The sequence below is a fragment of the Chlorocebus sabaeus genome, chromosome 20, assembly GCF_047675955.1.
Source record: "Chlorocebus sabaeus isolate Y175 chromosome 20, mChlSab1.0.hap1, whole genome shotgun sequence".
Lineage (NCBI taxonomy): Eukaryota > Metazoa > Chordata > Mammalia > Primates > Cercopithecidae > Chlorocebus > Chlorocebus sabaeus.
Window position 1 is genome coordinate 117352876 of NC_132923.1, and position 16230 is coordinate 117369105.

The 16230-nt window shown below is 48.1% G+C and overlaps 1 long non-coding RNA gene across 1 annotated transcript; it reads left to right on the forward strand.

Moving 5' to 3' along the window:
• The first annotated feature begins 51 nt into the window (after positions 1–51).
• On the forward strand, positions 52–11625 carry LOC103225472 (uncharacterized). The gene is made up of 3 exons (XR_005238325.2): positions 52–643; positions 11065–11169; positions 11311–11625. It is a non-coding gene; the product is annotated as an uncharacterized lncRNA (long non-coding RNA).
• The last annotated feature ends 4605 nt before the right edge of the window (positions 11626–16230 follow it).

The following is a 16230-nucleotide window of genomic DNA, read 5'->3' on the forward strand; positions in this document are numbered from 1 at the left end:
GGGGCCCCGGGCCCTCTCCCCGCCCGCCCGCCCCGGGCTGGGCTTCGGCGCGCTCCGACGGCGTGGTGGGGCGGCCGGGACGCCTGGCCCGCGCCCGAGAAGCAGGGCAGCGCAGCCGGGCGCCCTGGCCCGTTCTAAAGCGCCCTCCCCGGGTTTCTCTGCGCTTCCACTCTCTCCGCCCCACTTTTCTCGAGCCTGGGCCGTCAGGCCGTGCCAGGCCTCGGGGTGACAAAGATGGATGTGTCCCTTTTGTGGGCACTGGGCATTGCAGACTTGCCCCAAGAATGGGGCGCCCCAGCCCGCCGCGTCCCGGCACCAGGAATCCCTCCTGACTCTGCGGTTCTGCGGTGCACCCCATCCCGCCCGCTCCGGTATGCGACCCAGTTCAAGTCCGTGCTGTTGGTAACCTGGGTCACTCAACCTTGCCCAGTGTTATCCTAGCGTTGCTCTCGGCCCCACACACTTGGCGTAAGCATCCCGAAAAGCCTCAGGGACTATTAGGAGCTAGAACGCCAGCAAATGAACTCACTTCTCTGACTCCTGGGAAGAGTGGAGCGCCTGGCCTCACCTCGGGGGTTCCTATCTGATCAGTGGGCACTTGGGTGGATTGCGGCCGTGCCTTCTCTGTGTGCTTAACAACGGGGTAAGAAAATAACTTTGCTCCTGGAAAGTGGTGGCCCAGGGACACCACTAGGACACGATTGTAGGACTTGGGGATTTTGCTTTACAGCATAGTTACCTGTGTCCATGTGTTTTACCTAGCTTGGCTGGAAACTTCCAGATAGACGCAGCCCTGCTCGTCTGACTCATGAGGTTGCCGAGCATCCTGGGTGGCTCCTAGTGGCCTGCTGGAAACTCCCTGGTGTACTCCAGCCTACCCGCACCCTCCACACCCAGCCTGCATCTGTGCCTCCTAGCTGTTTCCTGCGCCCTTCCCTCTACCCGGAATTCCCTTCCCCTCCTTTCATCTCTGGCAAATATTCTAACAGCACCAGATTGGAAAGCCTTCCCAAGACCCTCTGGGAGCATCTCCCGCCTCCAGTGTGATCCTGGAGCACTGGATGAGAACTTCTGTTCATGTCAGTTTCCCTCTAGAATAGCTGTGTACATCTCTTTCCTCCACTAGACCTTGAGGGCAGGAATCATGTGTGTATTTCAGTGTCTTCATTGCTTATGGGCAGGCCAGGTGAGATGTACAATGTATTTGATTGAATGAAGTTGTTGTTATTATTATTATTATTTTGAAACGGAGTTTTGTTGTTGTTGCCCTGGCTGAAATGCAATGGCGAGATCTCCGCCCACTGCAACCTCTGCCTCCTGGGTTCCAGCAATTCTCAGCCTCCCGAGTCGCTGGGATTCCAGGTGCCCACCACCTGGAATGTTTTTGTATTTTTAGTAGAGATGGGGTTTTGCCATGTTGCCCAGGCTCGTCTCGAACTCCTGGCCTCAAGTGATCTGCCCACCTTGGCCTCCCAAAGTGTTGGGATTACAGGCGTGAGTCACCATGCCCAGCGAATAAAGTAATTATTATCCCCGTTTGATGTAGTACAGATAGGTCTCCCCTTAATGGTAACTATGACCGTTATAATAGTTCACACATATTGAGCACCTTACCATGTGCCTCATCCCACTGCAAGCTGTTGCCACTCTCACAATAAACCTATGAGGTAAGTATTGTCTCTATTTTAAAAGTACTGGGCACCGTGGCTCATGCCTGTAATCCCAGCACTTTGGGAGGCCAAGGCAGGCGGATCACTTGAGGTCAGGAGTTCGAGACCAGCCTGGCCAATATGGTGAAACCCTGTCCTACTAAAAATACAAAAATCAGCCAGGTGTGGTGGCATGCGCCTGTAGTCCCAGCTACTTGGGAGGCTGAGGCAGGAGAATCACTTGAATCTGAGAGGTGGAGGTTGCAGTGAGCCGAGATTGCACCACTGCACTCCAGCCTGGAGACAGAGTGAGACTCTGTCTCAAAAAATAAATAAATAAACAAATAATATAATAAAAGTGGAAAAAATCCCGACGCAGGAGGATCACTTGATCCCAGGAGTTTGAGGCTGTAGTGTGCTATGATTATGCCACCGTATTCCAGCCTGGATGACATTACAGAAAGCTAATTGTGGAACCTAATGAGCTTGTCACTCCAGCGAGGCCTTGTCTCAAAAAGAAAAAAAAAAAAAAAAGTGACAAAAGGAACATCTAGAGAAAGGTTAAGTAACTTGCCTAAAGTCACACGGTAAGAGCCCATGCCAGCTAATGTCTGTTGGATAACCATGTACCATGTGCTGCAGAAACCAGCCTCACTGCACTGTACACACCAGACACTCAGGAAATATTTACCATTTTGCAACCAAAGCTTACCACCACCATCTTTCAGGCAGACCCTGAGCAGGGTGGAAAGTGGAGTTCTACATTTTGTGACAATCCACTCCCACATTGCAGAAAGCTAATTGTGGAGCCTGATGAGCTGGTCAGATCACACATAGAGCCAGGAGTAGAAGCCACAACTTCCAGCCAGCGCCTTTGACAGGGCAGCCCACCATCTCTCAAACACGGGGAGGTTCAAGACCACCACCAACCTCCTCATCAGGGACAAAGGGTTTGGAGTTGAGTCACCATCTGTCTGGTGATGACTGATAACTATTGGAAAGCTACGGTGTGGGCAGGGGGTCTGGGAAGTCATTTGGTAGTAATGTCTACCCATTTTGTGCCAGCCATTATACTGGCCACTCTGTCTGCTTCATCTCTAATCCTTACCACAGTCCCATCATTGTTCCCATTTTACAGGTGAGAAAAATCGAGACACCAAAAAGTGTCATTGCCTGCTCAAGACCACATTGCTAGTAATTGACAAAGCCTGGACTTGAGCCCAGACCTGTCAACACCAAAGTCCGTGCTTCCGTGCCCACCACACCCTCTCCACCCTCTCGACTGCCTCAGTGCTCCTCCCCATCAGGCTGCAGCAGGGATGCTGCACTGGTGACCGGACCCAGGGGCCCCAGCGGGAAAGGCAGAACCTGTCACGTCAGAGTCTCCCAGCTTGAGCAGATGCACCTGGTTGGCAGTGGTGTTCCAGCTGCCCCTACAGGCCTGGCTGGCACAGGGCGTGGGCCTGAGGCCAGAGCCTCCTGGCCCTGGGCCAGCCTCTTGGGGCCGAGGTAATGTGGGGCCCAGAACTGGGGCTCAGGGCTGAAAGCCCCTCTCCCCAGCTCATTAGCAAACATCTGGGCTCAGGCAAATGACCGACCTGGAATGTGACTGAGCTGTGGGGAGCTGCTGTCTCCCAGAGTCCGGGAATGTGAGCTCCCTCCTGCAGGGCACGGACTCAGCCCAGCTGTTTCCTCCAATCCTGTCAGTCTGGCCTCAACGGGGGTCCAAACCTCTGCACTCTCGGTGGAGAAATAGAATGAAAACAAGCAAAAGGCCTGCCTTCCCAGTCCAGCCCACTGAACAGAGAGTTGGTACACAGTCCCTCTCTTTTTACGATAAAGATAAGAGTGTTCACACTTCAGGTTTGGAGCTAGGAGGAGCCATTCAGACTCATCAGGGGAGGCTCAGGGTTTACATTTTTGCTGCATCGCCCTTTGACTCTGTGCTAGTTGTTTCACACCTGGGCCTTGGTTTCGTTATCTGTAAAATGCAGTTAGTAGTGCTGTGTACTCCATACATTTGTTGTCTGGAGTCATTCATTTATCCAACAAATATCTATTGTGCCTATTATGTGCCAGACACGCACAGAGGTGTTGAGGACACAACAATAGACTAGACCAATAAGGTCCCAGCCTCCAAGGAGCTTATGTTCTGCCACACCCAGGCAGATTGTGCAACAGATAAACAGATGAGTGGATCTCACATAACCAATGTGTTCTGAAGGTTCCAAGTTCAGTTGTTTAATATTTATTTAAAAGAGCCAGGTGCAATGGCTCACTCCTGTAATCCCAGCACTTTAGGAGGCTGAGGTGGGTGGATCATTTGAGGTCAGGAGTTCAAGACCAGCCTGGCCAACATGGTGAAACCCTGTCTCTACTAAAAAGACAAAAATTAGCCTGGCGTGGTGGGGGGCGCCTGTAATCCCAGTTACTTGGGAGGCTAAGGCAGGAGAATTGCTTGAACCTGGGAGGCAGAGGTTGCAGTGAACCGAGATTGCGCCAGTGCACTCCAGCCTGGGTGATGGAGTGAGATTCTGTCTTGAAAAAAAATCATCATCATAATATTTATTTAAAAGAAAAAAAAAGGAGAGGCCAGGCATGGGGGCTCACGCCTATAATCTCAGCACTTTGGGAGGCCGAGGCAGGTGAATCACCTGAGGTCAGGAGTTCAAGACCTGCCTTGCCAACACGGTGAAACCCCATCTCTACTAAAAATACAAAAATTTGGCCGAGCGCGGTGGCTCAAGCCTGTAATCCCAGCACTTTGGGAGGCCAAGACAGGTGGATCACGAGGTCAGGAGATCGAGACCATCCTGGCTAACATGGTGAAACCCCGTCTCTACTAAAAAATACAAAAAAACTAGCCGGGCGAGGTGGCGGGCGCCTGTAGTCCCAGCTACTCGGGAGGCTGAGGCAGGAGAATGGCGTAAACCCCGGAGGCGGAGCTTGCAGTGAGCTGAGATCGCGCCACCACACTCTAGCCTGGGGGACAGAGAGCGAGACTCCATCTCAAAAAAAAAAAAAAAAAAAAAAAAAAACAACCAAAAATTAGCTGGGCATGGTGGCACGTGTCTGTATCCCAGCTACCCGGGAGGCAGAGGCTGCAGTGAGCTGAGATCGCACCATTGCAGTCCAGCCTGGGTGACAGAGCAAGACTCTGTCTCCAGGAAAAGAAAAAAAGAAAAAAGAAAAAAAGGAGAAAAAGTATTATGAAGGAACTGAGCCAGAGTGGGCGATGTAGTGGGGGAGGTACGAACTCACTGAGAAACCTCAGAAAACATCGCAAAGAGGTGACACTTAAGTTGAGATTATAATGAAATGGAGCCAGGATTTGAGAAGATAAATGGATGCAAAGCACTCGGCACAGTTCCTGGAAAATAGCACATGCTCCATAAAATGAAAGCTATTTCAGAGAGGTTTCATATATATAGCTCAGGAAAGGCGCTGGAGTCAGATGCCCTGGATCAAATCCAGGATTCAGCACAAAGCCTTCTCACCTTACTCCAGTAATGCACCTCTTGAGCCTCAGTTTCTTCATCTGGAAAACAGGAATTGTAATAGGACCCATCTGCAGGATCACCTAGAATTCACTGAGAGATGTGACTATGAGGCACAGAGCCGGCACACGCTTGGCTCTCAGGAAGTGGTAGTTACTATGGTGGGTTGTTTGTTTGTTTGTTTGTTTGAGGTGAAGTCTCACTCTGTCGCCCAGGTTGGAGTGCAGTGGCGCCATCTCCGCTCACGGCAACCTCCACCTCCCAGGCTCATGCGATCCTCCTGCCTCAGTCTCCTGAATAGCTGGGACTGCAGGCATGTGCCACCACGCCCAGCTAATTTTTGTATTTTTAGTAGAGACAGGGTTTTGCCATGTTGGCCAAGCTGATCTCAAACTCCTGACCTCAGGCAATCTGCCCACCTCGGCTACCCAAAGTGCTGAGATTACAGGCAAGAGCCACCGAGCCCAGCTATATTATCCTTTCTCATAAAGGAAAAAAGGATTTGCCCAAATCCACTCAGCAAGTCAGCAGAAGAGCCAGGATGAGAAGCAGGTGTTCTTACTTTGAGCCCATCCACCTGGGCTGTGTCCTCTAGCCTCTTCCTCCCTGCTGGTGGGGTCAGGAAGCCTTAGGCCCCATCTTGGACTCAGAAGACTCAGAAGGAGAAGGTGGCCCTGCACTGTGGGTTCCACAGTATGGAGCCTGTCCTCTTAAGGATTGCAGAGGGTCTTGGCCTGGACGGGAGAGCAGGAATGAGGCCCCAAGGACTCCATGGGTCCTTGGCCCCATGGAAAAATGTAAAATGTTCTTTGTAGGGCCAGGTACAGTGGCTCATGCCTATAATTCCACCACTTTAGGAGGTCGAAGCAGGAGGATCACTTGAATCCAAGAGTTCAAGACCAGCCTGGACAACATAGCGAGACCCTGTCTCTAAAAATAAAATAAAATAAAAATTAGCCAGGTGTGGTGGCATGTGCCTGTAGTCCCAGCTACTTGGGAGGCTGAGGTTGGAGGATCTCTTGAGCCCGGGAGTTAGAGGCTGCAGTGAGCTATGATCTTACCACTGCACTCCAGCCTGGGTGACAGAGAAAGAACCTATCTCAATAAATAAATAAACAAACAGAATAAACTAATAAAATACTATTTGTAGGTAGGGTGGGAGAGCAAGAATCAAGTAGGGAAATCAAGGCACTTCACTCCCACTCGTTTGTTTTCTTCTTTCCCGTGACTCCCCACACGCTGCCGAGCTGAATTCAGTTTCCTTCAGCTGTGGTTGTCTGACCCCACAGTAACAGACACATTCTCCATGTGACAGCACTGGGACGGGGCTCAGGAAAGGGCCTGGCACCTGCAGGTCCTCCACAAGGCCATTGCTAGCACCCTGGCCCCCACGGTAAATACGGTGAACAAGGCTGCCATGGTGATGGGCAGCCCTAGGTTCTCTTCTTAATCAATACATAGGGCTAGAAGTTAGGTAAATCAATTCTTTTTTTTTTTTTTTCTTTTTTTTAAGATGGAGTTTTGCTCTTTTTGCCCAGGCTGGAGCGCAATGGTGTAATCTCTTCTCGCTGCAACCTCCGCCTCCCGGGTTGAAGCGATCCTCCTGCCTCAGCCTCCTGAGTACCTGGAATTACAGGTGCGTGCCACCACGCCCCGCTAACTTTTGTATTTTTAGTAGAGACAGGGTTTCACCATGTTGGCCAGGCTGGTCTCGAACTCCTGGACCTTGTGATTCACCCGCCTTGGCCTCCCAAAGTGCTGGGATCACAGGCATGGGCCATCATGCCCGGCCTCGGGAAATCAACTCTATTACAATGTCATGGCTCCAGGTTTTTTTCCCCTATTTTGTTCCTTCCATTTCTCAGCTCCCTGCAGCCCACACATATCCACAGGGAGTGGCAGAAGAATTTTTCTCCCTCCTCAAGAGTGGCCCTCCCCAGCTTTTTTTTTTTTTTTTTTTTTTTTGGCAGAGTCGCACTCTTTCACCTAGGTTGGAATGCAGTGGTGCGATCTCAGCTCACTGCAACCTCCAGCTCCCGGGCTCAAGCCATTCTCATACCTCAGCCTCCCGAGTAGCTAAGATTACAGGTGCCCACCACCATGCCCGGCTAATTTTTGTATTTTTAGTAGAGATGGGGTTTCACCATGTTGGCCAGGCTGGTTTGGAACTTCTGACCTCAGGTGATCTGCCCACCTCTGCCTCCCAAAGTGTTGAGATAAAGGCATGAGCCACCGCACCTGGCCAAGAGTGGGCCCTTCTGTGAGTATTTAATATGCCACAGATATGAAAATTTTAATAGGTTTTTCTATTCTGTAGCAAACTTGATAGGTTTATCCTCTTCTATAGCAATCTTTTTTCTTGAGATTTTTGTGCTCCAGATACATTCATTGAAAAAAATCAACTTTTTAGGAACATGGGAGTTGGAGAAAAAGAAGGCACAAAAGAATCTCTGTATCTGCCCAGCCGTTCTGCTAAAGAGCCAGTCTCCAACCACATGCACAGATACACACAGATACACACAGGTACACACAGATACACACAGGGCACCCAGCAGCCATTCTTATTCTCCGCGAACCTGCCCTCCTGGACAAAGGGGATTGGAACAGAGAGGATGCCTGACCCAGGCTGAGCCTATCAAACTATCTTTCTGAACTGAGAGGCATACTGCCCATGTGGGAGAACTGCAACCCCTAAGGGTAGAATTCTCTAGAACTCTGGCTGCTGAAGGAGCTGATGAGGGCTTGGTTCTTGCCAGTGCATCCTCAATGTTCTCCTTTACCTTTTGGATTCTATGAGTTTCTCCAGGATCTCACGATCTTAAGCTGACTTGAAGGAATGTTACTTGCCTCATAAAAATTTTTGACTAAAGCAACTGTTTTTTAGACTACTTGCTAAGTGTCCAGCATAGTGCAAGGTATTTCAGATAGGATAAGGCATGCAAGCTGCCCTCTAAGGGAAAAGGACCGGCATATGAATCAGCAAAGGGAAGGCTTATTGCCAAGGAGGGTGCCCAGGCATGAGGGCCATGGGGGCTCAGAGAAGGAAGAACTCCCAGGGGGCTGGCATGGCTACAGAAGGCTTGCTGGGCCAGGCACAGTGGCTTACATCTATAATCCCAGCACTTTGGGAGTCCAAGGCGGGCAGATCACTTGAAGTCGGGAGTTCAAGACCAGCCTGGCCAGCATGGTGAAACCCCGCCTCTACTAAAAATACAAAAATACAAAAAAAAAAAAAAAAGAACTTCCTTGGTTGAATGCATTTGTCACCCCTTGATAAGGGATGTTTCATAAATCGATAAGTAGTTTGATTGAAATAGTTAATATACTAATATTCGGTTACTCAGCAAATGGTTACTGAGTGCCTACCACGTACCAGGCTCTGTGTAGGTGCTAAGGATACAGCACTGGAAAAAAACAATGAAATTCTCTGGCTTCAGGGAGTTTACATTCTAGTGGGAGAAGATAGACAACCAACAAAATAGGTAAATATAATGCCATAGAGAAAAAGAAAGCAGGCAAGGGAGTTAGAGTCTGTGTATGTTGAGACAGGGGGAGGGTTACAAAAACTGGAGTGTTCAGGGAAGGTCTCCCTGAGGAGGCAACATTTTTTTTTTTTTTTTTTTTTTGAGACAGGATCTCACTTTGTTGCCCAGGCTGGAGTGCAGTGGTGCAATCTTGGCTCGTTGCAACCCAAGCGATCTTCCCATCTCAACCTCTCCGGACCCCACACCCAGTAGCTGGAACTACAGGCGCATGCCACCATGCGTGGCTAATTTTTGTATGTTTTGGAGAGATGGGGTTTTGCCATGTTGCCCAGGCTGGTCTTGACCTCCTGGGCTCAAGTGATCTTCCCGTCTTGGCCTCCTGAGTAGCTGAGATTACAGCACACGCCACCACACCCAGCTAATTTCTGTATTTTTGGTAGTGACAGGGTCTCTCCCTGTGTTGCCCAGGCTGGCCTCAAACTCCTGGGCTCAAGTGATCCTCCCACCTCAGCCTCCCAAAGTGCTAGGATTACAGGCACGAGTCACCATGCCCGGCAAAGGTGACATTTGAGCCAAGGCTCGAAGGAGATAAAGGAGCAGATTGCATGGGTCTCTAGGGGAAGAGCGGTCTATGTAGAGAAGAGCAACCACAGGCCGGACTTGTAATCCCAACACTTTGGGAGGCCGAGGCAGGCGGATCATGAGGACAAGAAATCGAGACCATCCTGGCCAACATGGTGAAACCCCATCTCTACTGAAAAAAAAAACAAAAAACAAAAATTATCTGGGCATGGTGGCACATGCCTGTAGTCCCAGCTACTCAGGAGGCTGAGGCAAGAGAATTGTTTGAACCAGGGAGTTGGAGGTTGCAGTGAGCCGAGATCTCACCACTGCACTCCAGCCTGGCGACAGAGCAAGACTCTGTCTCAAAACAAAAGACAGAAAGAAAGAGAGAAAGAGAGAAAGAGAGGAAAGAAAGGAAAGAAAGAGGCCGGGCGCGGTGGCTCAAGCCTGTAATCCCAGCACTTTGGGAGGCCGAGACGGGCGGATCACGAGGTCAGGAGATCGAGACCATCCTGGCTAACACGGTGAAACCCCGTCTCTACTAAAAAATGCAAAAAAAAAAAAACTAGCCGGGCGAGGTGGCGGGCGCCTGTAGTCCCAGCTACTTGGGAGGCTGAGGCAGGAGAATGGCGTGAACCCGGGAGGCGGAGCTTGCAGTGAGCTGAGATCCGGCCACTGCACTCCAGCCTGGGCGGCAGAGCGAGACTCCGTCTCAAAAAAAAAAAAAAAAGAAAGGAAAGAAAGAAAAAGAGAGAGAGAGAGACAGAAAGAAAGAAAGAAAGAGAGAGAGAGAGAGAAAGAAAGAAAGAAAGGAAGAGAGAGAAAGAAAGAAGAAACGAGGGAGGGCGGGAGGAAGGAAGGAAGAAAGGAAGAAAGAAAGAAAGGCAGGCAAGTACAAAGGAGGCCTGAGGGTGGGAAAGGGCCCGTGTGTGCAGGGACAACAACAGGAGGACGGGAGCAGAGGAGCAAGGGAGGGGTGGGTGGGAGTCAAGGTCAGAGACGTACCAAGAGGGCCAGGTCTTGTAGAGTCCTACAGTCCACTGCATCGACTTTGACTTTTTCTCCAAATGGGATGAGAAGCCATTGGGGAATTCTGAGCAGAGAAATTATATAACCCAATTTAACACTGGCTGCCATGTGGAGACTAGATTAAAAAGGGTGTGTCGGGAGGCAATGGTCTAACATTACTATATATCAGGTACTGATGAAGGGGCTTTTCATATATTAATTAATTCTCATGCAGGTAATAACCTTTTGAGGTAGGTATTATTATCATTTTTCCCATTTGTGGATGAGGAAACTGAGGCATGGACAGAGTAAACAACTTCCGAGGCCCCACAGCTGATAAGTGGAAGAACTGGAATTCAAACCCCGAAGGCCTGATTCCAGAGCCCCTGTTCTCAGCCCCTATCCTGCTCCACATGGGATGAGGTGGAGATAGGAGTTAAGTGGCTTTGAAGTCTAGGCTAAGAAATTGGGACCTATATTCTATGCCTATTGGAGAGCCACTGAAGATTTCTGAGCAGAAAACAACATGCATAAAATCTTGTTAAGACTGGTAGGAGAGGGAGAGATGGAAAGCCGGGAGTCCATTTGGAAGACTTGCAGAGATTCTGGAGAGGTCAAAGAAATTCCCAAGGCTCCCCATCCTCCATCAAACTGAGGCTTTACAGATAACAGGTCCAGACCAGAAATAAGTTTATGGTTGGTTTTGGGGGCCAAGGGGGAGGATTCAGGAAACCCCAATAGATGTGGCTCCTGACTGACACATTCTAGCATTACGTTCTGTGACTTGATCTCCTAATCTTCAAGAGAGGTATCCAAATTGATGAAGAGAAGATCTATAATCATCTTTCTGTTCCTTGACAGGAGGACTTCTACAACCAGATAGGATTTGGGTTTTATCCATGAGGTCTGCTTCTGTGGGGAGAAGAGGAAGTCGCGTCTGGAACAGTGGCGAGTCTAACTTCTGTGGTATGAAGAGTCTATCATGTGATATTATAATGGATATACTCCCATGTAGACAGGAGATGATTCTTTCCATCATAATTTGTTATATAATTGATTATATTAAAAAATGAACTCTTTATCTGGTTATTTTCCTTCTCTCCTCAGTAACGGTGTGCCTGACCTCACATCTGGACCATGTGGCAGGAAGGGACAGGGATCATTACAACTATCTTACAATGAGGCCCAGAGAGATCAAGTGACCTTCTCATGATTACACAGTGACCCAGGGAAGCTCCGATGAGAACAGTGGATGCTCTATAGTAAGAATTTGGGGAAGCCTTTCTTCTGATTCAAAGTCACTGACCCACGGAAGGATCAGTCAGTCAGAGCCACCCACTTAAAAAGCAAGTTAATTTGAGGGCTTTAAAACTACAGCAAACATTACTTATAATAACTAATAAAAAATAAAAATATAAAAAACATTAAACTCAACTACCTAACTGAAAAATAGTAAGAATAAAACTATTCCATAACCATTATAATAAAAACGTACTCTAGGCTGGGCGAGGTGGCTCATGCCTGTAATTCCAGCACTTCGGGAGGCCTAGGCGGGCGGATTACCTGAGGTTGGGAGTTCAAGACCAGCCTGGCCAACATGGCAAAGCCCCGTTTCTACTAAAAATACAAAAATTAGCCAGGTGTGGTGGCAGGCTCCTGTAATTCTGGCTACTCGGGAGGCTGAGACAGGAGAATAGCTTGAACCCGAGAGGCGGAGGTTGCAGTGAGCTGAGATCACACCACTGCACTCCAGCCTAGATGACAGGGAGAAGACTGTGTCTCAAAAATAAAAATAAAAATAAAAATAAAAAAGTGCTCTAGGTCTTGATCACAATCGGAGATACAGACAGCAGAAAAGCTAGAGGGCAAAGAGTGATGGAAACTGAAAGACATGTACATGTGCAGATAGACAAAGACGGAGAGACTGGAGAGGGAATCACAGCACATTTATACTCATACACACACACACAGAAGCCAAGTAGACCTAATTTATAGATACTGCTCCTTCAAAATCAAATCCCTAGAGCCACATTTCTCACTATTAGATAAGGGAGTTACAACTATGGACGGCAGGAAGGCTAGACTAAATCCTAGGTTTTAGACTTAAGATAGCATGAACTCAAGGTCACATACACACACACACATAGACACACATATTTTCTAGCTATGTCGGCTAAGAGGTGGACAAAGCTTTTGGTATGTCTAAGCAATGGCACACCAACAGCAACAAGCACACCTAGAGAGCTTGGTTTCTAACTACCACTCGCCACTCAGTGGAACCAGGGCTCCTTGGAGAAATTGCTGATTCCAAGGCTGGGTGGGGCAAATACAAGAAGAGTCTGTGATAGCTCGTGTTCAAAGAATGGAATGGATATGTCAAAGGGATACAGATACCATTTGAAAGAGATCCTACTGGACAAATCTAGAGAATTTGAGTTAAATAGTAATAATAATGGATTGTAATCAGTTGAATAAAATGAGAATCCATGAGTCCATACTGATATAGATAAATGACTAAATAAATGAGGGAGAAGGGAAAGTTCTTTCTCATAGGATGCCACGTAATAAGAAAGAATAAATTTAGGGCCAGATGCAGTTGTTCATACCTGTAATCCCAGCACTTTGGGAGGCGGAGGCAGGTGGATCGCTTGAGCCCAGGAGTTCAAGACCAGCCTGGGAAACATGGTGAAACCCGTCTCTACAAAAAATACAAAAATTAGCCAGGCGAGGTGGCGTGCACCTGTAGTCCCAGCTACTCAGGAGGCTGAGGTGGGAGGATCACCTGAGCCCTGGATATCAAGGTTGCAGTGAGCCAAAATTCCTCTACTGCACTCTAATGTGGGCAACAGAGTAAGACCCTGTCTCAAAACAAACAAACAAAAAACAAACAAACAAAAACCAGAAAGAAAAAGAAATCTAATTATCTAATTGAAAAGTGTATAGATTTTAAGATGCCTACTCCAATAAAATGTCATGCTTTATTACATTTGCAAGGACTTAGCCAAACTCATCAGCAACACTGACCCAAAGCTCTGATTGATAATTATGTTTCTGATTAATAGACATAGGAATTTTTTTTTAAACAAATACAGCTGACTTCAAATTGGATCAATTTATTCTTACTAATTTAAACTCAATGAAACTGGCTCTGATCCATTTCAACTAGTTTCAGTAGCTCAAATCAGGTTTAAACTGGATCAAACTGCTTTCCTTTGAAATGACCCTCTCCACTTTAAACAGCTTTTGACCAGCATAGAAAGTAGGTAAGAGTCTGGCCTCTGGAATCAGGTTCAGATTCCACCTGCATCGTCTCACCTTCTTGTCATTGGGCACGTTAATTTGCCCTTCCAAAATCTGTTTCTTCATCCATAAAACGAGGATAATAGTACTTCTATCATAAGCTTGTAAAACATAAGTCTCGTGATATATGTTCTGCCTAGCTCAAACTGGATAGACCAGGAATAAAGATGATGTGATTGACAGTTGATAATGAGCTCTTTTTTTCTAGCCCCAATTTCTTCCCTGTTAAAGATTCATCACCTGCCCACACCTCCTTCAAGAATTCTTGACATCTTCCTCCACCTCCACCTTCTGGCTCTGAACTCCTTAAATGAGGGTCAAACAATTGAAGCCAATTATCCTGAATGCAAATGCCCAGTAATAGTTCTATGTTCCTACCTGGGCGGAAGCTCCTAGAGTTCTTCTTCAGTGTCTTTTCCCCTTCTCCCTTCCTAGCCTAGCTCAAAGGCCATGTGCTCAGTAAATAACTTTGTATGCATGTGTGTGGTTTTTCTTTTCTTTTTTTTTTTTTGAGATGGAGTCTCGCTCTGTCGCCCAGGCTGGAGTGCAGTGGCCGGATCTCAGCTCAACTGCAAGCTCCGCCTCCTGGGTTCATGCCATTCTCCTGCCTCAGCCCACCGAGCAGCTGGGACTACAGGTGCCCGCCACCTCGCCCAGCTAGTTTTTTGTATTTTTTAGTAGAGACGGGGTTTCACTGTGTTAGCCAGGATGGTCTCGATCTCCTGACCTCGTGATCCGCCCGTCTCGGCCTCCCAAAGTGCTGGGATTACAGGCTTGAGCCACCGCGCCCGGCCTTTCATTTGTTTTTTAAGACAGGGTCTCACTCTGTCACCCAGGCTGAAGTGTAGTGGCATGATCATGGCTCACTGCAGCCTCAACCTCCTGAGCTCAAGTGATCTTCCCTCCTCAGCCTCCCAAGTATCTGGGACTACAGGTGCATGCCACCATCCCTGGCTAATTTTTGTGGTTTTTGTAGAGATGGGGTCCTGCTATGTTGCCCAGGCTGGTCTGGAACTCCTGGGCTCAAGCAATCCACCTGCCTCAGCCTCCCAAATTGCTGGGGTTACAGGTGTGATCCATTGCGCCCAGCCTGCAACAACCCCTTAGGTTAAGGAAACTCCTCGTGGTCACCTGGCAAATAAGTGGTAGAGTAGGAACTTAGATCCAGTCCCCTGATTCCAAATTATTTACAGCCCTGCCTCTCCCTTGGTTCCTCTCCGTCAAGGCACTTGACAGCAGAACAGTTATCACTGACTCTCACTCTTGTTCCACACAGAGGCTACTCGTTAGACATGGGGTTTCTCCCCTGCTCCTGCCCCGGTCTGTCTTTACCCCAATCCCATGCTTTGGTGTCCAAGGGGAAGCGATGCTTGCAGCGCGCTTAAAGAAAAAAGTGGTGATAGCTTCCAGATGAGCTTATTATTCTAAATGTAACATTCCTTTTGGTACTTAGAATTTCCACTTTCTCCCTTCCACCCCGTTTGCATTTAGGTAATTAGAAAGCACGCAACAGGAAACCATTTGTGTCTCAGTACCATTCAGGATGAAGGCTGTCCAAGCGCCATGGAGTCACATCCTTGTGGAAATACTTTGCAGAGTTTATTTGGACAGGTTCAAAAATAGTCCTTCAACAATACAATCAGATCGAACCACGACAAGCAAAATGCAATTATGGCTTGGTTACATTTTTAAAAAATGTAAACAGTGAGGTTTGGGAAAACTAAAAGCAAAAAACTACATCATCATCTCCATTCCCAACCCCTGCATTTCCTACAAGCAGGACTTCGAGACGGCATCTGCCATCTTTTGAAATGGATGAGAGGATGACACTCACTAAAGGAGACAGCTCAACAGTGTGTTCTGAGGCCATTTCTCAGAACAAAGGCATACTTCTGCATAAGGTAAATGCAGCCTGATAAAGGCTCCCCTGGTGGGTACTTGGAATGCCAAAGTCATTCACCTAAATGAGCTCAAAATACATATTGTTCTGGGCCAAATTATACAGTGTCAAGCTCAGACTGTATGTATTTATGTATGCTGGCAGAGCAGGCCACTTTTGGGGCGCCACTGCTTTATCCTAGCATCCTGTGCCCCGCTGGGTTCCCATCACTGTCTCCCCAAACCCATGAATTTCCTTGGATTTGATTCCAGAAAGGCAGACAAGAAACAAAGTCAGTTGCACAAGCCCACAAGGGAACAGGGCCCCAGAGGACTTGAATTTCTAATGAAACTTAAGAGTAACACAGAATGTGTGCCTTTGCCAACAAGCCAGGACTTTCTGAAGGTTGATCTGAGATGGGGGCAGGGAGTGGGGACAGGATCAAGTGTGCCTTGGGCCAGCCTCTGCTAACGGCGACAAGGTGGGAATACAAAGCTCTCTAGAACTAAAGCAACTGGCCAGTGCTTCCTGTGGCCTCTGTCCAGAACTATTCCCTCAGACAGCTGACCCCTTTCTCAGAGCACTTCAGTGGTGCTTCCAAGATGCCAAAGAGATCCATCCAAATAAATGCCTAAAACCTAACAGCTAATGAGATAGAGAACTTTCATTCCAATGTCCCTCTCCACTCCTTATTTTTCTGACGTGTCTAGGGAATTTGTGGTCACCTTATGTTTTGTTGTTTTTGGAAGAGGGCATGTTATTCTTCTCTCTGCCTGAAGATGGGAAAATGACAGAAAAACTGGGGAAGGAGAATGCTTTTTTTGAGACAGATTCTCACTCTGTTGCCG